The sequence below is a fragment of the Pristiophorus japonicus genome, chromosome 20 (genome assembly GCF_044704955.1).
Source record: "Pristiophorus japonicus isolate sPriJap1 chromosome 20, sPriJap1.hap1, whole genome shotgun sequence".
Lineage (NCBI taxonomy): Eukaryota > Metazoa > Chordata > Chondrichthyes > Pristiophoridae > Pristiophorus > Pristiophorus japonicus.
The window spans coordinates 11,093,908-11,119,113 of record NC_091996.1 but is presented as its reverse complement, the minus strand read 5'-3'; the positions used below and the strand labels follow the sequence as shown (position 1 = coordinate 11,119,113).

The 25,206-nt window shown below is 42.8% G+C and overlaps 1 protein-coding gene across 3 annotated transcripts in view; it reads right to left on the bottom strand.

The window, feature by feature from the left end:
- The window catches only part of LOC139233160 (nucleus accumbens-associated protein 2-like), a 101,910-nt gene extending 77,586 nt beyond the window's left edge, over positions 1-24,324 (bottom strand). For 2 of the 3 annotated variants that reach the window (XM_070863748.1, XM_070863749.1), the window contains exons 1-2: positions 24,224-24,324; positions 22,755-22,842 (exon numbers count right to left, since the gene is read on the bottom strand). The gene's annotated coding sequence lies outside the window, so the exon portion shown is untranslated. The remainder of the gene's footprint in view (positions 1-22,754; positions 22,843-24,223) is intronic. The other variant, XM_070863747.1, reaches the window with a different exon arrangement.
- Between the last annotated feature and the right edge of the window lie 882 nt (positions 24,325-25,206).

Sequence of the window (25,206 nt, the reverse complement as noted above, 5' to 3'; positions counted from 1 at the left end):
CTATAATTACCCGTTTTCTCTCTCCCTCCTTTTTTTAAAAAAAGTGGTGGTACATTAGCTACCCTCCAATCCATGGGAACTGATCCAGAGTCGATAAACTGTTGGAAAATGATCACCAATGCATCCACTATTTCCAGGGCCACTTCCTTAAGTACTCTGGGATGCAGACTATCAGGCCCCAGGGATCTATCAGCCTTCAATCCCATCAATTTCCCTAACACAATTTCTTGCCTAATAAGGATATCCTTCAGTTCCTCCTTCTCACTAGACCCACTGTCCCCTAGTACATTCGGAAGGTTATTAGTGTCTTCCTTCGTGAAGACAGAACCGAAGTATTTGTTCAATTGGTCTGCCATTTCTTTGTTCCCCATTATAAATTCACCTGAATCCGACTGCAAGAGACCTACATTTGTCTTCACTAATCTTTTTCTCTTCACATATTTATAGAAGCTTTTGCAGTCAGTTTTTATGTTCCCTGCAAGCTTCCTTTCGTACTCTATTTTCCCCCTCTTAATTAAACCCTTTGTCCTCCTCTGCTGAATTCTAAATTTCTCAGTCCTCAGGTTTGTTACTTTTTCTAGCCAATTTATATGCCTCTTCCTTGGTTTTAACACGATCCTTAATTTCCCTTGTTAGCCACGGTTGAGCCACCTTCCCAGTTTTATTTTTACTCCAGACAGACAGGGATGTACAATTGCTGAAGTTCATCCATGTGATCTTTAAATGTTTGCCATTGCTTATCCACCATCAACCCTTTAAGTATCACTCACCAGTCTATTCTAGCCAATTCACGCCTCATACCATCGAGGTTACCTTTCCTTAAGTTCAGGACCCTAGTTTCCGAATTAACCATGTCACTCTCCATCTTAATAAAGAATTCTACCATATTATGGTCACTCTTCCCCAAGGGGCCTCGCACAAGATTGCTAATTGGTCCCTTCTCATTACACATCACACCCAGTCTAGGATGGCCAGCTCTCTCGTTGGTTCCTCGACATATTGGTCAAAAAAACCATTCCTAATACACTCCAGGAAATCCTCCTCCACCACATTACTACCAGTTTGGTTAGCCCAATCAATATGTAGATTAAAGTCGCCCATGATAACTGTTGTACCTACCTTTATTGCACACATCCCTTATTTCTTGTTTGATGCTGTCCCCAACCTCACTACTACTGTTTGGTGGTCTGTTCACAACTCCCACTAGTGTTTTCTGCCCTTTGGTATTCTGCAGCTCCACCCATACCGATTCCACATCATCCAGGCTAATGTCCCTCCTTACTATTGCATTAATTTCCTCTTTAACCAGTAACGCCACCCCGCCTCATTTTCCTCTGTGCCTATCCTTCCTAAATGTTGAATACCCCTGGATGTTGAGTTCCCAGCCTTGGTCACCCTGGAGCCATGTCTCGGTCACCCTGGAGCCATGTCTCCGTGATGCCATAAAAAGATTGTTTTGTATATAAGAAAAGGCATTGGTCTGAAGCCTGACATTTACATAACATAAGAAATAGGAGCAGGAGTAGGCCATTCGGCTCCTCGAGCCTGCTCCGCCGTTCAAGACGACCATGGCTGATTTTCTACTACCTCAACTCCACTTTCCTGCACTATCCCCATATCCCTGGATCCCATCAATATCCAAAAATCTATTGATCTCTGCCTTGAATATACTCAACGACTGAGCCTCCACAACCCTCTGGGGTAGAGAATTCCAATGATTCACCACCCTCTGAAGAAATTTCTCCTCATCTCAGTGCTAAATGGCCGACCCTTTATTCTGATTATGTGACCCCTGGTTCTAGACTCCACAGCCAGGGGGAACATCCTCCCTGCATCTACCCTGTCAAGTCCTGTAAGAATGTTGTACATTTCAATGAGATCACCTCTCATTCTTCTAAACTCTGAGTAGACTAGGTCTATATTCTCTAATCAATCTCTTTCCCCCCCCCCCCCCCCACCCCATCCCAGAGTTTCTGGTGAACCTTCATTGCACTCCCTTCTATAGCAAGTATACCCTTCCTTCGGTAAGGAGACCAAAACAGTACACAATTCTCCAGGGCCCTATATAACTGCAGTGAAACATCTTTATTCTTGTACTCAAATACTCTTGTAATAAAGGCCAACATACTATTTGCTTTCTTAATTGCTTGCTGTACCTGCATGTTAACTTTGTGATCCGTGTACAAGGACACCCAGGTCTCTCTGAACACCAACATTTCCCAATTTCTCAGTTAATAGCTGAGGCCCAAGCACTGATCCTTGCGATACCCCACTAGTTAAGAGTCTGCCAACCTGAAAACAGCCTGTTTATTCCTACTCTCGGTTTTCTGTCTGTTAACCAATCCATGCTAGTATATTACTCCCAATCCCATGAGCCCTAATTTTGTTTAATAACCTCTTGCGTGGCACCTTATCAAATGTCTTCTGAAAATCCAAATACATCACATCCACTGTTTCCCCTCATCTATTCTGCTAGTTACAACTTCAAAAAATTCTTAACAGATTTGTCAACCATGATTTCCCTTTCACAAATTCGTGTTGACTCTGCCCAATTCTATAATTATTTTTTAAGTGCCCTGTTACCATGTCCTTAATAATAGATACTAGCATTTACCCGACTACTGATGTCAGGCTAACTGGTCTAGATTTCCCCGTTTTCTCTCTCCCTCCTTTATTAAATGGTGGGGTTACATTTGCCACTTTCCAAACCGCGGAAACCATTCTAGAATCTATGGAATTTTGGAAGATAACAACCAATGCATCCACTATCTCTATAGCCTCTACTTTCAAAACCCTAGGATGTAGGCCATCAGGTCCAGGGGATTTATCGGCTTTAATTTCTCCAGTACAGAGTACTATTTTTTTACTAATACTAATTTCATTCAGTTCCTCATTTTCGCTAGGCCCTTGGTTCTCCACTATTTCCTGAAGCCTTTTAGTGACTTCTTCCGTGAAGACAGACACAAAGTATTGTTTAATTTCTCTGCCATTTTCTTATTTCCCATTATAACTTCGCCTGTCTCAGGTTTACTTTCTCTAATCTTTTTCTTTTTACATACCCATAGCAGCTTTTACAGTCCGTTTTATGTCTCTCGCTAGTTTATTCTCATTTTATTTTCCCTTTCTTTATCAATTTCTTCACCCTCCTTTGCTGAATTCTTTAAAATCCTCCCAATCCTCAGGCTTACTGCTCTTTTTGGCAACATTATAAACCACTTTCTTTGATCTAATAATATCTTTTAACTTCTCATTAGCTACAGTTGGACCACTTTTCCTGTGGGGTTTTTGTGCTTTAAAAGGAATGTATATTTGTTGTCAATTATGTATTTATTCTTTAAATGCTAGCCATTGCTTGTCTACCGTAATACCTTTTAATGTAGTTTCCCAATCTCCCTTAGCCAACTCACCCCTCATACCTAGTTAGACGACAGGATCACATGGCAAAATGGACCGAAAGTCTTTTCCAGTTTTGTGCATTCTTATGTTCTTGGGTTGCTTATATCATACAAGGCACAATATCATTTATAATTTATATCTTGCCGCTGGCATTTTTATGTAAGACTGATCTCAAGTGTGAAGGGGATTTGCTATGAAAGATCAGCAAAGCTCAAATTGCAGAGAGTAGAAGAGTGGTGGTTGAGGGAGAGAGGGAAAGGGACTGTGGAATATTAAATAACCCCAGTTTTCCAGTGAAAGTAATTTTGTTCCAAGCATATATTTCCCAGGGGCTTCCAGACCATGTGAAGATCTGGCCAGAGATGGAATGGGTCAGTCATGGACAAGAGTGCAGGGAGAACAGGAAACGATTTGCAATTGAAAATGTGCACTCAAAAGACACGTCCTTACATTATAACAGTGACTACACTTCAAAAGTACTTCACTGGCGACATCCTAATGACATAAAAAGGGCTATTATAAATGCAAGTTTATTCTTTCTTCGCGAAGGATAATTGCACAGCACTGAAAAATCCCTAGCATATAAATACAAGATTTCCAACCGATGGAATCGCGCATGTGCTAATGAACGCTGAGGTCAAGCCCAATGTTACACATGTATATTTGATTCAGATTTCAAACGAGAAAAAAAAAAATCTCACTAAAACTAAAAATACCAAGTAAAAAAATGACAATTCAAGCAAAAGTAGTAAAAAAACAATCGGGTCAGCAAAACAAAGAGCCTTTAAGGAATGCAATCGCCAGTGTGTTGTGTCAGCCAGTCTGCATGTGTGAGTAGATCCAACTTCAAACTAGAAAAATCAATCAGCTCAAAATCTAACAGATGATCAGTTCACAGAAGCAACAGTGCAGCCAAGCCCCGGGCCATGCAACTAACTCGGAATTAAGGGGAAATACAAGACTGCCAGCCCCAAGGAAGGGTTAAAACTCAGATAGAGAGGTAGGCCTCTAGAGGGAAACCATGCAAAGATTTGGATCATCAAAGAAGCAGCTTTGCAAGCAAGTTGAAAGATTTCGGTATGGATTAATGTCGAAGCTATTTGTTGCAAGTATTATTTAGATGGGTATGTACTCCCCTGGGTGAGAGACTAAAGATGGCTGCCGAAACAAGCTTGAAAATTTACTTTAGTGATAGGATTGGTTATGTTTTAGTTGCTGATTTGGGCAAATTGATTGTTTGGTGTGATGGGGGACTTCCTGGCACAGACTGCAGTTTTCCGACACGATTACATTTGAGAGTGAAGTGAACAGAGTCATAGCTGAGTCAGTCAGAAAACAACAATGCACAATCCTGGAGGTAACGACACCATACGTACACATGGACCGAGAGGGACGTGCTACATATATATATATTTTTTTTTAGATGCAATGCCCTACAAATGTACACTATACACAAGGCTTGAATGACATGTAAAAGTCACAGTGCTGTACAGTGAGCAGCTTTGCCTACAGTAGAATGGGTGCAGTCACTGGCACCGTGCCATCAAGCTCCATGCTCAGCGTTGTCCCGTTCAACGCTTACATGAAGAAAAACTCTCAAAACAAATGACAGAATTATTCATGAACGGGGCACTTTTTCTAAATTATAAACTTAGGCAAAGGTCCAAAACACTACCACAGCTAAAAGGAATCGAGGAAAAGAGATAAATCAAGTAGCAGAGGTTAGGTGACACCAAGATGAAGTTTTTAAAGCCTGTAGGTTGCGTAAGGAAGGAAAGATTGAAGGGGGGGGGGGGGGGGGAAGAAATTATATACGATAGAGATCCTGAAAGCAGAGTAGGAGATAAGTGTGCCAAGCCTTGATTTCAACATACTGCTTTACAAATGTTATTCTTCTTCAGAATATTGCCATAGGATCTTTTATGCCCATCAGAGAGCAGATGGGGTCTCGGTTTAACATCTCATCAGAAAGGTGGCACCTCCGACAGTGCAGCATTCCCTCAGTAGTGCGCTGGAGTGTCAGCCTAGATTTTTGTGCTCAAGTCTCTGGAGTGGGACCTGAATCCACAACCTTCTGACTCAGAGGCGAGAGTGCTACCCACTGAGCCACAACTGACAGGGTCATGTTTAAATTACAGTAAATAGTGCAAACTCAATTCTGAAGTTATTCTGAGTGCAGTAGTAGGAATGATGATAAACCAGCATTGAATGGCATCAGGATGAAGAGCTTTTATATATGGCCTAGTGCTTTCATCTTAAATAAATGGCTCTTAAACCAATGCTTTTGTGTGAAGCTCTCAATTCAATATCTCAAATTGTTCCTACTAGTGGCAGATCAGTAAACACCAGTCCATCACCCTAGTGATGGGCAGCTCAAAATACTGTCTCTAGATGCATCCCAAACTTGGAATGAAAAAGGCTATAATTTAATTGTACAGCTCGTCATTTTTCAGATCAAGTAGATACATGCTCAGTATGTTTCACTCTAATCCCGATGACATGCAGATAACTTCGACAATTCGTAACCACAGCCCAGCTACAGTCTACTCCTGATGATTCCAAGTTGTTTTTGCAACTGTCTGAATTAAGCAACACAAGGAGAGTAGGAATCCATTGCTTAAAAAATTGAATCATCAGATAATTTAAACAAAAACTTTGAATTAAGAGTAGACTGCACCCCAACTGTCTAGTGGGGCAAATTAAATAGATTGAAGACGGGGAGAGGTAGCACATTAAGCTGGGTCCTGAAATAAAGTTCAGGCCTGTAATCTATCAAATGTATGCATTTAATATTTCACATTTCAGATTAAAAGGTGTCATTAGGTGCCAAATTCAATGTTTTACTAAAGTGCGATATTTGAACCACACCAAAAAATTATCAAATATTCTAATAAAGCACAACTTCAATTGTGCATATGTAATGACCACACACACCGAGTTCTATAAAACCACCTTATGATTCACATTCCATCAAAGATAACCAGTAATGTTCTCAAAGTCACTCACTGGGCTTTGTAGATGCACAAGCATAGAACAGGCCTGAAAATGAACACTAGTCTGCTGGCCAAAACCAATAGATTTATCATGAGCCATTAAGTCTAGGCCAGTGCGCCAATGAATGCTATATTACAACAGTGACTACACTTCAAAAGTACTTCATTGGCTGTAAAGCATGTTGGGACGTCCTGAGGTCATGAAAGGCGCTTATGTAAATAGAAGTTCCTCCTTTCTGCAGTTAAGCTTTCAGCCCCGACACCTGGAACACAGCACAACACCCATACATTTCCATCATGCATTCTGTATGTATGAATGGAGACAAAAAGCTGGCAATATCACACATGCTTGTTTGCTATCAAGTCATTACATATCTAAATGGAACAATCGCAGCAATAGAATTAGAACAGCAAATCAGTTGTGCAACTTCCAACAGACATGATCTACCTCTGTGCCGCTGAATGACAAGACATTCTCAGATCATTCTGTACAGTACACAGCTCCTTCTCTAATATTGAATACATTTGTTTTCAAAAAAAGTAGAGTCTCTAAAATAGCAAGACAAAGCACAACTTCTTGAAACACTGCATATATGCAAAATTTACAGAGGAAAAAAACAGAAGTGAAAGTCCCTTGTCATAGAACACTGGTGCCACAGAGCTGACTGAGATTGGCACACCAACACATTTTTCCTGAGCGAAGTGTGCAGCATATAAATTGCAAAATCTTGCAACTGTACTGTACATCAAAAAGGTTTCTTAAAACCATGGAAAATACCACTTCCTGCCCCAGCCTTAATCACAATTAGAAGCTTCTTTTGTAACAGCTACGAACTGATCAAAGCTCTCCCTCAAAAATAAACCAATTCCATCATCAAGTTTTAATATTGCACCATACAGTGGCTTGAATCAGGTATCCACGTGTAATCGCCGCCAACCTCCAAACTGTCAGCAGCTTTGTGAAGGGAATTAGCTTTCAAAACAGTATACAGATTGCCTGTGGACAGGTACATGACTGCCAAAAATATTCATAAAGAACAGAGTCTGTAAATTACAACTTTTTCAGCCACCATTTATTCAGAATTTCCAATTCAGCTGGATCCAGCTTACACCACTACACCAACTATCCAAATTTTGATATCGCAAATATCACCCTATGTATACAACTGCACCTCCAGTGTGAACATAAGAAATAGGAGTAGTATGCGATACAGCCCTCAAGCCTGCTCTGCCATTCAAAAAGATCATGGCTGATCTGATCTTGGCCTCAACTCCACTTCCCTGCTCGCTCCCCATAACCCTCGAATCCCCTATAGTTCAAGAATTAGATATTAGGCAGGGTGACTAAAAGCTTGGTTTTAAGGAGGGTCTTAAAACAAAGAGAAAGGAATTGCAGAGCTTATGGTCTAGATGGCTGAAAGCACAGCAGCATTGGTGGGCAAAGTAAGTGGGCAGTGCACAAGAGCTTAGAGGAGGAGGAACGCAGAGTTCTTGAAGGGTTATAGGGCTGGAGGTGGTTGCAGAGACAGGGAGGGGTGAGGCCATGGAAGGATTTGAACATACAGATGAGATTTTTAAATGTGACACGTTGGTGGACCTGAAACCAATGTAGGTCATGGGTAAGAGTGTCTTGGGAGGCAGGTTAGGATACAGACAGCATAGTTATGGATGAGTTCAAGTTTATGGAGGGTAGTGGATGGGGGGCCGGCCAGGAGAGCTACACTAATATCGACAACATCCCTGAACTCAAAGCAGATACAGATGAGGACAGCCCATTTTAGTTCATTCACCTTGATTATATAGGACTACATAGGATATACAGCACAGAAACAGGCCATTTGGCCCCTAAATCGGGATTATAATTTTTTACTTTGAGTCAATTGCAGAAAGAGATTAAATGGGTCATCAAGGAAGTACTGCAGTTTTTGTATGCAGTGCAAGGTCATCTCAAAATAACCAAGCTTGCTTGCGGTGGATCTTATGGGAAAAGGATTTTACTTTTTTTTTAAATATATAATTCAGAAACAAAAAAAGTGACGGGTCAAAGTCCACAGCAAAAGGTATATCACCAAATGACAACATGCTGATGCCAACCTTGATGCCAAACGCAGCATGCTTTCCTCCACCATCTCAGCAAAATTCCAGCCCTGCACGAGGTAGAAAAGGCCATCAGTCAGCTCCAGAATAACAAGGTATTAGGAGCAGATGGAATCCCCACCAAGGTATGGCGGGGAAGCTCTATTGGCACGAATACATGACCTCATCTCCCTTATCTGGGAGGAGGAGAGCATGCCCGGAGATCTAAGATATGCTGTAATCATGACCAAATTCAAAAAAGGGGACAAGTCCGACTGCGGCAACTACAGAGGAATCTCCCTGCTGTCGGCCACTGTGAAAGTCATCGCTAGAATCCTCCTGAACCATTTTCTCCCTATGGCTGAAGAGCTCCTCCCAGAGTCATAATGCGAATTCCGTCCACTAAGCGGTACAACGGACATGATCTTCACCGCGCGACAACTACAAGAGAAATGCAGGGAACAGCACCAACCCTTGTACATGGCCTTCTTTGTCCTCACAAAGGCCTTCAACCTTGTTTAATACCTTGTAGGTTACAGAAGGAAAGATTGATTGATGGAGGGAAGGGACTCCACTTGTTTGGTCTTGGGAAAGAACAAATTAGTGTAGGAGACTATTCACTGGACATTGATTTTAACATTCGTGTGATCCCTTTAGCTTTAGTCTTAGAGGACAGCCATTAAATGTCAATAATGTGTGATCAGTGTTTCCATTTTTTTTTTAAAAACATGCAGATTACCCCAACCGTTTTTTTGCTGTAAAATGACCTACAAAACTGCGATTGTAAGCATTAATGGTCTCACCAAATGGACAGTTCCGCTTGCTCATCAATTCCATCCTTGATCTACACTGGCTTCCTGTCCACCAATGCATTAAATTTAAAATCTTCATCTTCAAATCTGCCCATAACCTGGCCCCATTCTATTTCTGCAGTCTCCTCGTGCCTTCCCCCACCCATTGGTCCTTTGCATTAGCATTTTGTAATACAATCAATCTCTGATCCACAGCGTTTACCAGGCAAGGTTAGGGTTTCTGTCACGGTAAATGTGGAATGTTGTGCTATTTCTCGTATCAGAGCTTATGAGATGCCACTTCGATTAAACCCTTCTGATTCAATCTTGCCAATACAATAGTCAGCATTCATCATCATTTTGTGGACTCTTGTAAAATTGACTTCCCCCCTGCCCAAAAATAGGAACACATATATCAGGGTTATGCAGATTACAAAACTAAGGAGGTCAGTGTTGCCAAAATGGTCATGGATCAAGAGACTGGAGAAATGTTAAAATGTTCTTCCTCTATATACAGTAACATTTATATTGCATACAGGATGGGTGCCTTTAGCAAAAGACATAAATCATAAGTTACATCAAGCACTTACATGCCAAGTCTAAACAGCAAGCAAGTTCTAGAAAAAAAATATATTTCACCAAGACTGAATACGGAAGGAAGGCTGCTGCAAAATGACAGTCACAGATGTACATTACAGCATAGAGACAGTGGCTGATGTACATGTCACAAAATGGTAGAAAACAACAGGCAAGGATGTTAGACACCTACATTCGGTATGGACTTCCTATTCCATCAATTTACTTCCCCAATAGGAACTTGCAATCACCATGCAGGGTAAAGCACCAAGAAGCACATCTGGCCACCATAAAATATAAGAAAAGATAGGAAAAAACCATCAACACCCACCTCGCTCAGAGACAATTCAACTCAAACAACTGAGTATGGCGAGGCCCACCCCAAACCATGCAAATTCTTGGGAAAGGCGTTGAGCCCCTAAAGCAATCAAACAAGGCTCCAGTGGACCTATAGCCCATTACTGATCAACACAACTATAACAATTTACCATCTAGATCAGGCTTCTTCACTCAAGATCCCTTTCGAAGGACTGCAGCCAATCCATGCCCTCTATTTTTTTAGCAATCTGTACAAACGTGATAAAATGATAATGAAGTTGCTGACTAATCACTGTAATCAATCTCAACAACAACAACTTGTATGTATATAGCACCTTTAACGAAGTGAAACGTCCCAAGGTGCTTCACATGAGTATTATGAGATAAAAATTTGACACCGAGCCACATAAGTAGAAGTTAGCCCAGGTGACCAAAAGCTTGGTCAAAGAGGTATGTTTTAAGGAGCATCTTGAAGGAGGAAAGAGAGGTAGAGAGGGGAAGAGGTTTAGGCAGTGAGTTCCAAAGCTTGGGGCCTAGGCAACCGAAGGCATGGCCACCAATGGTTGAATGATTATAATCAGGAATGCTTAAGAGGGCAGAATTAGAGGAGCGCAGACATCACGGGGGGTTGTGGGGCTGGAGGAGATTACAGAGATAGGGAGGGGCAAGGCCATGGAGGGATTTGAAAATAAAGGATGAGAATTTTGAAATTACTTAGGCGGAAGCCAATGTAGGTCAGCGAGCAGAGGAGTGATGGGTGAGGGGGAAATGGTGCGAGTGAATCTCTTATCAATTAGTCTCCAACAGACCCAGACATGTGCAGGGAAAATCCCACTGTTGGAGCGCTTTGGGAACCATAGGTCCAAAGTCACCTGTTCCTCCCAAGCATGCTACTTACTGTATGTCATGTCTCAAATTACTCATATCGTATCCCAAAATATTATTTGCTGAAAGAAATCCATCTAATTTGCATTTGAATGAAATAACAACTACTTCCAAATAAACTCCTGGAAATCAATTATAAAAAGAATAGCACACACAAATGTATTCTTTTTCAAAAACTAAAGCCATAAGCAAAATATGAATAAGATACCATTTTTACAATAGACATGTCCCTTGAAAGTCTGTCATAAAAAACAAATAATTACTAACTAGAATTGAAAAGTACAGAAGTTATGTTAAACTTGTGTAGAACCTTGGTTAGACCAGAATTGACTATTGTGCACAGTTCTGGTCTCCATATTGTAGAAAGGATATAGAGGAAGAAGGTGCAAAAAAACATTCACAAGGAGAATACCAGAACTGAGAGGATATATTAATCAGGAAAGGCTAAACAAGCTGGGGCTCTTTTCTCTGGAAAAGGAGATGGCTGTGGGATGGCCTGATAGAGGTCTTTAAAATTATGAAGGGGTTTAATAGGGTAGACATAGAGAAGATGTTTCCACTTATGGAAAGACCAAAACTAGGAACTATAAAGAAAGTCACCAATAAATTCAAAAGGGAATTCAGGAGAAACTTCTTTACCTAAACAACCTGCATTTATATAGTGCCTTCAACATAGTAAAATGTCCAAAGGTGCTAAAGAGTGATAAGAATGTGGAATTCGCTACCACAAGAAGTGGTTGAGATGAACAGCATAGATATATTTAAGGGGAAGCTAACTAACTACACGAGAGAAAGGAATAGGATATGAAAGAAAGACTTGCATTTACATAGCACCTTTCACAACCACCAGACATAAAGAGCTTCACAGCCAATGAAATACTTTTTGAAGTGTATTTACTGTTTAATGTGGGAGTCACGGCAGCCAATTTGTGCACAGCAAGGCTCCCACAAACAGCAGTGTGATAATGATCAGATAACCTGTTTTTATGCTGCTAGGGTTAGATAAAGAAGGGTGAGAGGAGGCTCGAGTGAAGCATAAATGCTGGCATATTGGGCCGAATGGCCTGTTTCAGTGCCATAAATTCTATGTAAAACTAATTTCCTGGAAACAACATTTTTTTTTTTAAGATTAAAACCTTAGTTATGATTCTTCAGCCATTTTACTGAGTGGGTGGGGGATACTTGCATTGTCAATGTCAAAAGAGTTAACTCTGCAAACTGTGCTGTTCAATTTAGTTTTAGCACTGATTAGCAGCTCATTTTAAAAACAAGATTAAAAGCACACTTTCAGAGCATCACTCAGTCGGTCTTGCTCTGCCAGTGCCCTCCCTGCCAGCCCCGCCGTCTCCTCTCTAAAAACAGATTCAATTGTTTGGGAGACGGAGACATTTGCAAAGATATGACCAAATAGATGAAATGAACTTGATAAAATGAGAATAAAACAGAGCGAGAGGAAAAAAGGACAACTGTCTGAATGTTAAATCTTAAATACATTTCCTGGTTAACTAATAGCCAATTATGAATCTTCCCTCCACGATGCAATATACTAGAAGTTTAGCTGCTTACAGAAGTAGTTATTGGACGGATCACGCTGTGCGTTAAAAACATTAATTAACAGCAAATGGTATTTTCAGCCCACAGACTGAAACCATGCTGTTAATTTCACATTGATTTGGGAAGTTGTGAAATGACTCAGGAAGGCACACATTGTGCTCTTTACATATTATCATAGCTGCTGCCCAGACCTGCACATTTTACTTAACCTTCTATTCCAGGTCATTCAAATGAAAGATGTTCTAAACTGCGAGCTTAATCGGCGGGGAAATAGCTATCGCACAAACTGTCACTTGAACGTCAACAAACTCAGATGACTCCCTACTGTTTGAAGCACAGGGTGAATTAAAGGGGCGAGACCATTTAAAACTGCTACACGGGGCAGAGATGTTGTTTCCAGCCTGTCAGACTCTTGCTGTAAAGTAACCTCACTGATAATATACCAGATTTAAACGCTGATTTTTAAAACTAGCTCTGTTGTAAAGGTGCTTACTATGCAAAGGTTTGGAGAATCAACCAGCAGGTTTTTTTTTTAAATAGTTGAATTTAGCCATTTTAACTTCTCCATAAAACCCTAAAGACACTTATTGCTAGAAGCTGGATCTTACTTCATAGGTCCCAATGGCTGGTGTCTAAATCTGATACAGTGGGGCCCGTAAACTAGCCACAAATTTAAAATACAACACCATTGGCCTTTTAAAATCACAATCTGCTCATGCCAACACTTTTGATATTAACGTGCAGATTCTTGCAAAATGATGATGTCTGCACTTATATAAAGAGGGGGAAAAAAACATCAAATTTAACTTGCGATGTTGGTTGAGGGATAAATATTGGCCAGGACACTGGGGAGAACTCCCCTGCTCTTCTTCAAAAGAGTGCTATGGGATCTTTTACATACACCCAAGGGGCAGACATCGGTTTAATGTCTCATCCAAAAGACGGCACCTCCGACATTGCAGCGCTCCCTCAGTACTGGCTGGAGTGTCAACGTAGGGAGGGAACAAAATAAGTCAACCAGTGACTGCCATAGAGTGACTGACACCTGTATCCATTGAGCGAGAATAGGATTGGATTTGACTTGCTATGATCGTCACCATGGCCAAATCGCTTACACATAAAAAGGTGCTGAGAGTTACTGCTAGGCATACCAACTTTCAAGAAAGGAAAGGAGAAAATGGCATTGTGTGGGGAAGATGGAGGGGAAAAGATTGCACTCTGATACAGAGATAAGATCACAGAGCTACGTTTTTGCAAATGAGACACTGTAAAGCAAGAAGCTAGAATGGTGCTTGATACAGATAATCTCAGCTAATACCACTTCCACAAGGATACATTCACTGTAGGGAAATTGGAATTGCCAACCCATCAGGCTCAATCACACATACGAACATTAGATCTGGCTCTGCTAAAAATACACAGCTTAAAATCAATACTGCATAATCTTCCCACACCTCAGGCTCAGGAAAGATTTGCACTTCTTCAGAGAAAGCCACAACCAGTGCAGCATGCTCCTACTGTACAGAAACTTAAGACTTTGTGAATCTATCACCAACTCTTTCCACGGGCTCTGAGACCAACTCGAAATACATCACGAGTCATTTCAGCAGAGTACATTTGGTTTCTCTGTAGGAGGTGTAAAGCTACATTCTGATGGAGTTAACAACTGGCCTGGGTAACAGCCAGTAGGCATGGAATTGCGAGTTACCTCCCAATCTGCCACGGTCCTGGGCCTCCGCCAGAGAGCTGCATGATGATGGAGAACATATGCAGCTTTCTCATCACATAGAAAACCACTTTTACGACTGTGTACAGCGGCTAGGTAAAGGTTCATCTACCATAACATGTGAAAGGTACCTCGGAGGATTTTGAAAATTCAATAAAGTCACTTGGAGACTAAGCAGCACAATTGCTCTCTAGACACTGGAATATTAAGGTGATACATATTCTATTTCCACAGCTCATTGATACACCACATCATTTTATTGAACTGTTTTAAATTTACAAATTTGGAAAGGCTACACCATTGGTATCTAATCTATCCTAAGGCTATACAACTTCAAGATACAACCGCAGGGTTCTCCTCTATTACAGGATACCTATTCACAATCCATTACTGCTGACTTAAGAGTTTTAAAAAAACACAAGCAATGATGAGCAAGCATTTGGGAAGCGCAAGGGGCCAGTGCTCAAAATGTTCATGTTGGACAAGCTAGAGCCTGCTGGGCTGAGAAAGTAGTCAACTGCCCTCTAAACAGTATTGCACGTACTAGGGATGAGAATACATTCTTAGGGAAGCAGTCATGTCATCTTCTAGTACTCAAGGTGTAACCAAAATATGTAGAAAAAGCCTAATCGGACTTTTACAGGGGGAAGGCTCAAAAAACAAGGAAATACTGGAATTCCAGATTTGGACCTTGGACCCGTTAGGTAAGTATCACTACCTCAGGATTTTTTTTGCTACTTTACAATTATATTCCTTTCCCCATATGCAATGTTTTAGACAATTCGTATGAAAACTGCATTGAATTGATCCAGTGTGTGAATTTACGGCATTTTCGCAACATTGGGCTATAAAGGCATTACAGCCAGATCAAGATGGCAACCATGCCAAAACGATGCTTCAATGTCAGAGGAAGGGAACGAAGCCACCTCACAAAACGTGTTGAGTGCCCTGTGAAACATTGGGTTTTGCAGAATGAAACAGCTGCTGAAGGTGCAACTTATATAGCGAGATTGAATAATTGAACATAGGAATGGAGAGATAAAAAATGACCACGGTCGTTCTAGTTCACCCTCCACCATCCTGGTAATCGCATGATACAATGATAATGGAGGTGTTGACTAATCACTGCAATCAATCTCTATCAATTAGTCTCCAACAGACCCACACACGTTCAGGAAAAATCCCACTGTTGGAGCGCTTTGGAAACCAGAGGTCCAAAATCACCTGTTTTCCCAAGCATGCTACTTACTGCACACCATATCTCAAATTACTCATACATTGTATCCCAAAATATTATTTGTTGAAAGAGATCCATCTAATTTGCATTTGAACGAATCAATACCAGCTGCTTCCACTATCTCTCATACATTTAGCAGTCGCCCACTGAAATAATGTTTCATTGTCAGCAAAATCAGTACAGGGTACTGGAATCTGTATGGTATATTAGGAAACTCATGGATTACTTTTAAACCTTTAATAATCCATGTGTTTCACAGTTTACCCAAAACTCCAATGCTAAAAGGAGGAACAGGTACATCACATTGCATGTAAAGTAGGCTATATTTCACAGTGCAGTGTACCTGTGAATTTTTGCCCCACACATCAGAAATAGCTTCGCTTTGCTCTGAAGGGACAGAGCACATAGATAACTATTTGCAGAAGGATTCAGATCAGTTGAGCATACAAATGGCAAGACAAAGTATGCAATGAAGGAATTGAATTTGCAAAGGGAGACTCAGAAAAAGGGGAACAGTGGACTCAGCACTTTCAAAGTCGAGGCAAAAAGACGGAAACGTAATTAGAAAGACAAAAAGAATGTTGGGATACACAGCTGGAACAGTGGAGTACATGTCTAGAGGTTACACTGATGTAACCTGGCCAGAGCATACTCGGGAGTGATGTGTACAATTTTGGTTACTATTTCTTCAAAAGTACCATGCATGCACTGGAGAGAATAGCAACAAGAATAGTGCCAAGCTGTGAGACTGCTTGAAAAGGCAAATGGAATGTTGGCACTTATTGCAAGGAGGGTGGAGGCGAGTATGAAAGCAGGGAAGTCCTGCTACAACTGCACAGGGCGTTGGTGACACCACACAGTATTTAAAGGAGGGATATACTTGCATTGGAGGCAGTTCAGAGAAGGTTCACAAAGTTGATTCCTGAGATGAAGGGGTTGTCTTATGAAGATAGGTTGAGCAGGTTGTGCCTGTACTCATTGGAGTTTAGAAGAATGAGGTGTGATCTTAAATGAAATATGAGATTCTGAGGGGTCTTGACAGGGTAGATGCAGAGAGGATGTTTCCCCTTGTGGGGAATCTAGAACTAGGGGGCATAGTTTTAGAATAAGGGGTCGCCCATTTAAAACAGAAATGAGGAGGAATTTCTTCTCTCAGAGGGTAGTGAATCTTTGGAATTCTCTACCCCAGAAAGCTGTGGAGACTGGGTCAATGAAACATAGAAAATAGGTGCAGGAGTAGGCCATTCAATGAGTTCATGGCTGAACATGCAACTTCAGTACCCCATTCCTGCTTTCTCACCATACCCCTTGATCCCCCTAGTAGTAAGGACTACATCTAACTCCTTTTTGAATATATTTAGTGAATTGGCCTCAACAACTTTGTGGTAGAGAATATGATAAGGGAGTCAAGGGTTATGGAGAGCAGGCAGGGAAGTGGAGATGAGGCCAAGATCAGATCAGCCATGATCTTACTGAATGGCGGAGCAGGCTCGAGGGGCCAAATGGCCTACTCCTGCTCCTATTTCTTATGTTTGTATACGTTCCGGGATGTGGGCGGCACTGGCAAGGCCACCAGTTATTGCCCATCCCTAATTGCCCTCAAGAAGTTGGTGGTGAGCCGCCGCCTTGAACCGTTGCAGACCATATGGTGAAGATACTCCCATAGTGCTGTTACGGAGGGAGTTCCAGGATTTTGACCCAGCAACAATGAAGGACGGTGATGTAGTTCCAACTTCGGATGGTGTGCAACTTGGATGGGAACTTAGTGATGGTATTCCCATGCGCCTGCTGCCCTTGTCCTTCTAGGTGCTCGAGGTCATGGGTTTGGGAGCTGCCGCCGAAGAAGTCTTGGCGAGTTGCTGCAGTGCATCTTGTAGATGGTACACACTGAAGCCACGGTGCGCCGGTGGTGGAGGGAGTGAATGTTGAATGTCGTGGATGGGATGCCAATCAAGCAGGCTGCTTTGTCCTAGATGGTGTTGAGCTTCGAGTGTTGTTGGAGCTGCACTCGCCCAGGCAAGTGGAGTATTCCATCACAACTCCTGACTTGTGCCTTGTAGATGGTGAAAAGGCTTTGGGGAGTCAGGAGGTGAGACATTCACCACAGAATACCCAGCCTCTGACCTGCTCGTGTTGCCAGTGTGTGTGTGGCCGGCGCAGTTTCTGGTCAATGGTGACTCTCTTTTCTAACCCCCCCTCCCCCCAGAATGTTGATGGTGGGGGATTCGGCGATGGTAATGCCGTTGAGTATCAAGGGGAGGTGATTAGACTCTCACTTGTTGGAGATGGCAATTGCCTGGCATGTGTGTGGCGCGAATGTTACTTGCTAGTTTTTAGTCAAAGCCTGAATGTTGTCCAGGTCTTGCTGCATGCTGGCATGGACTGCTTTATTTTCTGAGGAGTTGCGAATGGAACTGAACACTGCAATCATCAGCGATCATCCCTACTTCTGACCTTATGATAGAGGAAAGGTCATTGATGAAACAGTTGAAGATGGTTGGGCTTAGGACACTGCCCGGAGGAATTCCTGGGGCTGGGATGATTGACCAACAACCACAACCATCTTCCTTTGTATTAGGTATGACTCCAGCCAGTGGTGAGTTTTCACCCTGATTCCCATTGACTTCAATTTTACTAAGGCTCCTTGATGCCACACTCAGTCAAATGCTGCCTTGATGTCAAGGGCAGTCACTCTCACCTCACCTCTGGAATTCAGCTCTTTTGTCCATGTTTGGACCAAGGCTTTAATGAGGTCTGGAGCCGAGTGGTTCTGGTAGAACCCAAATTGAGCATCGGTGAGCAAGTTATTGGTGAGTAAGTGCCGCTTGATAGCCCTGTCAATGACATCTTCCATCACTTTGCTGATAATTGAGAGTAGACTGATGCGGGGCGGTAATTGGCCGGATTGGATTTGTCCTGCTTTTTGTGGACAGGACAAACCTGGGCAGTTTTCCCAAATTGTCGGATAGATGACAGTGTTGCAGCTGTACTGAACAGCTTGGCTAGAGGTGCGGCTAGTTCTGGAGCACAGGTCTTCAGCACACAGCCGGGATGCTGTCTGGGTCCATAGCCTTTGCAGTATCCAGTGCACTCAGCCACTTCTTGATATCACGTGGAATGAATCAAATTGGTTCAAGACTGGCTTCTGTGATGGTGGGGACACAGGAGGAGGCCGATATGGATCATACTCTCGGCACTTCGGGCTGAAGATGGTTGCCAACGCTTCTGCCTTGTCTTTTGCACTTGCGTGCATTGAGGCCTGGGGATATTCATGGAGCCGCCTCCTCCCCTTAGTTTTTAATTGTCCACCACCATTCACGACTAGATGTGGCAGGACTGCAGAGCATTGATCTGATCCATTGATTGTGGGATCGCTTAGCTCTGGTTATAGCATGCTGCTTCCACTGTTTAGCATGCATGTAGTCAGTCCTGTGTTGCAGCTTCCCCAGGTTGGCAATACATTTTTGGGTACGCCTGGTGCTGCTCCTGGCATGCTCTTCTGCACTCACTGAACCAGGGTTGATGGTAATATTAGAGGGAGAGATATGCCAGGCCATGAGGTTACAGATTGTGGTGGAATACAATTCTGCTGCTATTGATGGATGCTCAGTTTTGAGCTGCTAGATCTGTATTGAATCTATCGCATTTAGCAGAGTGGTAGTGCCACACAGTATGATGGAGGGCTTCTTCAGTATGAAGACAGAACTTCATCTCCACAATGACTGTCCAGTGATGCGGTCATGGATAGCTGCAACAGAAAGAATGGTGAGGACAAGGTCAAGTAAGTTTTCCCTCGTGATGGTTCTCTCACCATCTGCTGCAGGCCCAGTCTGGCAGATATGCCCTTCAGGACTCGGCCAGCTCAGTCAGTAATGGTACTACCGAGCCACTCTTGATGATGGACATTGAAGGCCCCCACCCAGAGTACATTCTTGCTACCCTTAGTGCTATTTCCAAGTGATGTTCAACATGGAGGAGTACTGATTCATCAGCTGAGGGCGATTGGTGGTAATCAGCAAGAAGTTTCCTTGCCCATGTTTGACTTGAAGCCATGGGACATCATAGGGTCCGGAATTAATGTTGAGGACTCCCAGGGTCACAACTTCCCGACTGTGTACCACTGTGCAGCCACCTCGGTTGGGTCTGTCCTGTCGGGACAGGACATACACAGGGATGGTGACGGAGGAGTCTGGGACATTGGCTGAAAGGTTATGTCTATGTCAGGCTGTTGCTTGACTAATCTGTGGGACAGCTCTCCCAATTTTGGCACAAGTCCCCAGATGTTAGTGAGGAGGACTTTGCAGGGTCAACAGGACTGGATGGGCCATCGTCGCATCTGAAGCCTGTGCCAAGATCAATGCCAGGTGGTCCGTCCTGTTTTATTCTTATTATAGTTTATTACAACTGAGTGGCTCGCTGGGCTATTTCAGAGGGCAGTTAAGAGTCAATCACATTGCTGTGGGTTTGGAGTCACATATAAGCCAGACTGGGTAAGGGCGGCAGATTTCCTTCCCTAAAAGGACATTAGTGAACCAGATGGGTTTTTACAACAATCCGGTAGTTTCATGGTCACCATTACTGACACTAGCTTTTTATTCCAGATTCCACAGCTGCCGTAGTGGGATTTGAACTCACATCTCTGGATTACTAGTCCCGTAACTTAGCCACTATGCTACCGTTCCTGATGGAAGGGGTTGGGGGAGAAAGACAGCCTCATACCTATATAATTCTTTAAAAGTCTGTGCATGCACACACTTCCAGCTCACAAGCCTTGCTCCACGCCAGCATTTTATGTAAATATTTATAATGGAAAAAACCCATAGAAACATGTCAGCATTTAAAATGGAACTGAATAAATCAAATTGCTATTTGAAAGATTTTCATACGCCATTTTTTTCCCCTCAGCAACTGAAATTTGTAAATACTCAAAATAAGGTTTTGAAGAAGATTTTTAAAAATTCAAATGTGTATTTTACAATAACGGTGAGTTTACCCGCTGTCTTGTGTGTTTTAATGCCCTCCTGAAATTTTTTTATTTTAAGGCTTCAGTCAGTCTCAAAAGCCTTGGCCTGCGGTGGATTCTTTTTTTTTAAATTTCCAAACAGTTCTGACCACATCAGTGCATTTTGAATACGTGCAGTTTGCTGGATTTCCTAACAAGTTTCCAAATCTTTACTTCGGGCAAGTGAAGATACCTGTACTTAATTAAATTAAAAATGCAAGGGATAGACAAGATCGAGGCAGAGAGGTTGTTTCCACTGGTCGGGGAGACTAGAACTAGGGGGCACAGCCTTAAAACAGAGTTGAGAAGGAATTTCTTCTCCCAGAGGGTTGTAAATCTGTGGAATTCTCTGCCCAAGGAAGCAGTTAAGGCTAGCTCATTGAATGTATTCAAGTCACAGATAGATAGATTTTTAACCAATAAGGGAATTAAGGGTTATGGGGAGCGGGCGGGTAAGTGGAGCTGAGTCCACGGCCAGATCAGCCATGATCTTGTTGAATGGCGGAGCAGGCTCGAGGAGCTAGATGGCCTACTCCTGTTCCTAATTCTTATTTCTGTTGTGAACTGCTTAGTCAGACAACACCTGCAATCAGCCACATTTGGGATTGCAGTTCCTTTGTTAAATTTTTTTTTTTAAATGTGTTCATCGTGCATTTTTTATTTTAAAGTCACTAGCCTCTTTATTGTAGTTGAATCTTCAGCTGACAAAATGTCACCTGAATCATTTTTGAGGCTTACGGAAATTTGATACAAAACCTTGGAAACTATAAACAAACAAATGTGTGTGTTTTGAGATCATTTGTGTGTCTATAGAAATATTTTTTATTTAAAACCATCTAGGTCAACAAAAAAGGTAGAAGAGCCAGACTTTAGCACCATTCAAATGCAGTTGGATTCTAGGCTGCATGAGGTTGAGCATCCATTTTGGACTGAGATGAGGAGAAACTTCTTCACTCAGTGTGGTGGAGGTTCAGTCTTTGAGTATATTCAAGACAGAGATCGATAGATTCTTGGATATTAAGGGAATCAAGGGATATGGGGATAGTGCAGGAAAGTGGAGTTGAGGTAGAAGATCAGCCGTGATCTCACTGAATGGTGGAGCAGGCTTGAGGGGCCAAATGGCCGACTCCTGCTCCTAATTCGTATGTTCTTATCCAAACAATGGGCCAAATGGCCTTTTCTTAAAATCTTGTGTTTTAATAGGATTTCAAATTAGTTTTTTTTTTAAGGCAGTCCCATTCATTATCACCTAGATACATGTTTTTAAGCAAACAACTGGTTGATTTATATTGCCTTTACAACAAGCCATCTCGTCAATGCAACTTCCTCACCATCCCCAAAATCAGGAAGTCTGGCAACTGAACATAACTGCACAATTGTGTTTTCGCAGCATAATTACCATCTTTCTATGCACATGCAAAATTGATAGCCCAGTTAACACACTGCCAAGGAACATTCACTGCTGTGACCTCCAGTTGTACTTTTTAGTTCCACTAGAAGTATTGGACCCAAACCTATGGCATCATGCCCACAGCAGCATTACATACAAAACTGGAGATATAATATCGGTAAATTGAAACGAACATGATTCACAAGCAAATTTTGATACTGTGTTATAGCAGGGGTATCCAAGGTTTGCTCTTGGTCGGTTATTTAAGGTGTGCACCATGGAAGCCTTGGAGGTCACGCCTGCAGATTAAATCCAGGTTCCATTCATTTGCACATCTCAAACTGCTTATATATCAACATCGCAATGTTCGGATTAAGGATTCACCCACCAGAGGGGAAACATTAAGGACAACTCTCTCCAAGCCACAAATATTCAGAAGAAGACAAGCCAGGAAGCAGAAAATATAAGCAAAAGCTTTTGAGGTCCGGATTGTCACGGCTCGCATGGCACATGTGGCCCACTGCACCCATACAACAATAAATTATAGCACCTTTAACTTCGTAAAACATCCCATGGCGCTACACAGGAGCGCTTCAAAACAAAATTTGACCCCAAGTCATACAAGGAGATATTAGGGCAGAAAGAGGTAGGTTTTAAGGAGCATCTTAAAAGGAGGAATGAGAGATAGAGAGAACATTACAAAATAGCTTGAGAATTCAGGTTAAATCATGTTACATCTTTATAATACATTTATTTACAGGTAAGTTCACCCAATACATTCAACTCTTTAAAAAAAAAGATGGAACTGACCTATCTCCAGCGAGGGAAAATTGCCAATTCAATATGCTGTGCCCCATACAAATCAGATAACCAGTATACTGAAAGGCACAGTAATCTACTGGCAAAAGGTAAAAGTCAAATCAAGACGTGCTTCATTTTATGTTAACAATAGGACATGAAAGTTTACTTTTGCATTTCGTCAGTCAAAATAAGCCAGGTACCATAACAATCTTTACAATAAATCATGTCTAGGTGTCACTTTTTATAGTCACCTTACCATTTAGACATTACAGAAATCGAGTTTGAGTGTAAAATACATGCATTGGAATGTACAGATGATTTCAACCATATCTGCAAAATATGGAAAGCTTTCTACCACAATAAAAAAATATATTTGTTGTGATTCAAAGTACACTTCCTGTATATGGAACTGTCAGCGAGCATTGCGATGTTCGGTTCCGCGCGATAAAAACAAAATTATGTAATACGTGCACGGCGGTATCAGAGGCAAGTGTAGCTGTCAGTTCCAAAATATTAGATGGAGGATTGCAACATTTAACAATTTAAAAACTTGCCTCGTCTTTTAGCAATTGATAAGATCATGAGCAATCGGCTCGTGCCCAGGATCGCCTGCCCCGCTGGAGCAGAAAACATTTTTTTTTTGGTGGGGAGGGAGGGGAAGAGACAGTTTCTGGAGTGTGGGAAGCAAAAAAAAAAGTAAGGAGGGAGGCTTAGACAAACGAGACCCATCAGCAATCGGAGTGGACATGCAAAAACAAGGGTTTGCAGAGGATATATGGGAGGGGGGCAGGGGGTAGGGTATGCAGGTTGGGGGGGGGGGGGCGGGGTGGGTTGTTGAGATTTAAAAACAGAAAACTGGGCACGCAGAACGATATATGGGGGTTGCTCAATATACGGTGGGGGTATTGAGTATGTAAAATCGGACAGATAATGGAATACATGCAGAAACAGGGGTTTGCACAACAAATATGGGGGGGTGCAGAATATATAGGGGGGGGTGCAGAATATATAGGGGTGGGGTGGGGGTTGTTGAGATTTTAAAACAGGAAATTGCTGTGCAGAAACAAGGGGTTTGCAAAGCAATATTCAGGGGGGTGCAGAATATATGGGGATTGGGGGGTTGTTGAGTATTTTTGTTGTGCAGAAACAAGGAGTTTGCATAACAATATTCAGGGGAGGGGGCTGCAGAATATTTACAAACAGCAAACTTTTACAGAAGTTTTTTTTTTTGGGGGGGGGGGTGGATTTACAAACTTCCAGGAGCTTGCAGACTAGTTCCTCGCGCGCGCCCGCCCGCCCCCAAGGGGGAAGAGAGCAGTCCCGGTCCACGCGTCGCTAGGTGACCGCCCGCCCGCTCGGGCAACGGCCGGCCTTTGCTCACCTCTACACCCCCCCCCCACCACAGCGGCCACAGCCGCCCGCCCCGGGCATCCAAAACCAAATCCCCTTTCGCATTAATGATCTTCTTGTTGTTTTACCTGTTCTTTGTCTCCATAGAGCGACCGAGCGTTAGTGTCTCTGCCCTGGCTCGCTCTCTCAGTGCCGGAGAAACAAGCGCAGCTTACCACCGCACCGGAAACCGCGCCGCGCTTAGCAACGGACGTGACGTGTCGACGCTGGCCCACGCGCGCGTCTCCCGGCAACAGGCCCCGCCCAGCGGTAAACAAAAAAAAAACCCAGCCACATGCTGCTGCTGCTGCCCCACTTCCCATCCCATTCCCTGCCCCGCTTCCCATTCCATTTCCCTGTCCCACTTCAGGATTATTCCTATCCCATTCCCTGACCACTTCAGGATTATTTCCACCCCATTTCCCTGCCCCGCTTCCCATCCCATTCCCTGCCCCGCTTCCCATCCCATTCCCTGCCCCGCTTCCCATCCCATTCCCTGTCCCACTTCAGGCGATTCCTATTCCCATTCCCTGTCCCACTTCAGGATTATTCCAATCCCATTCCCTGCCTCACTTCAGGATTATTCCCATCCCAGTCCCTGCCCCACTTCAGGATTATTCCCATCCCAGTCCCTGTCCCACTTCAGGATTATCTCTATCATATTCCCTGTCCCACTTCAGGATTATTCCCGTCCCATTCCCTGCCTCACTTCAGGATTATTCCCATCCCAGTCCCTGCCCCACTTCAGGATTATTCCCATCCCAGTCCCTGTCCCACTTCAGGATTATCTCTATCACATTCCCTGTCCCACTTCAGGATTATTCCCGTCCCACTTCCTGCCCCACTTCAGGCGATTCCTATCCCATTCCCTGTCCCACTTCAGGATTATTCCCATCCCATTCCCTGTCCCACTTCAGGATTATCTCTATCGCATTCCCTGCCCCACTTCAGGCGATTCCTATTCCATTCCCTGTCCCACTTCAGGATTATCTCTATCCCATTCCCTGTCCCACTTCAGGATTATTCCTATCCCATTCCCATCCAATTCCCTGCCCCACTTCAGGCGATTCCT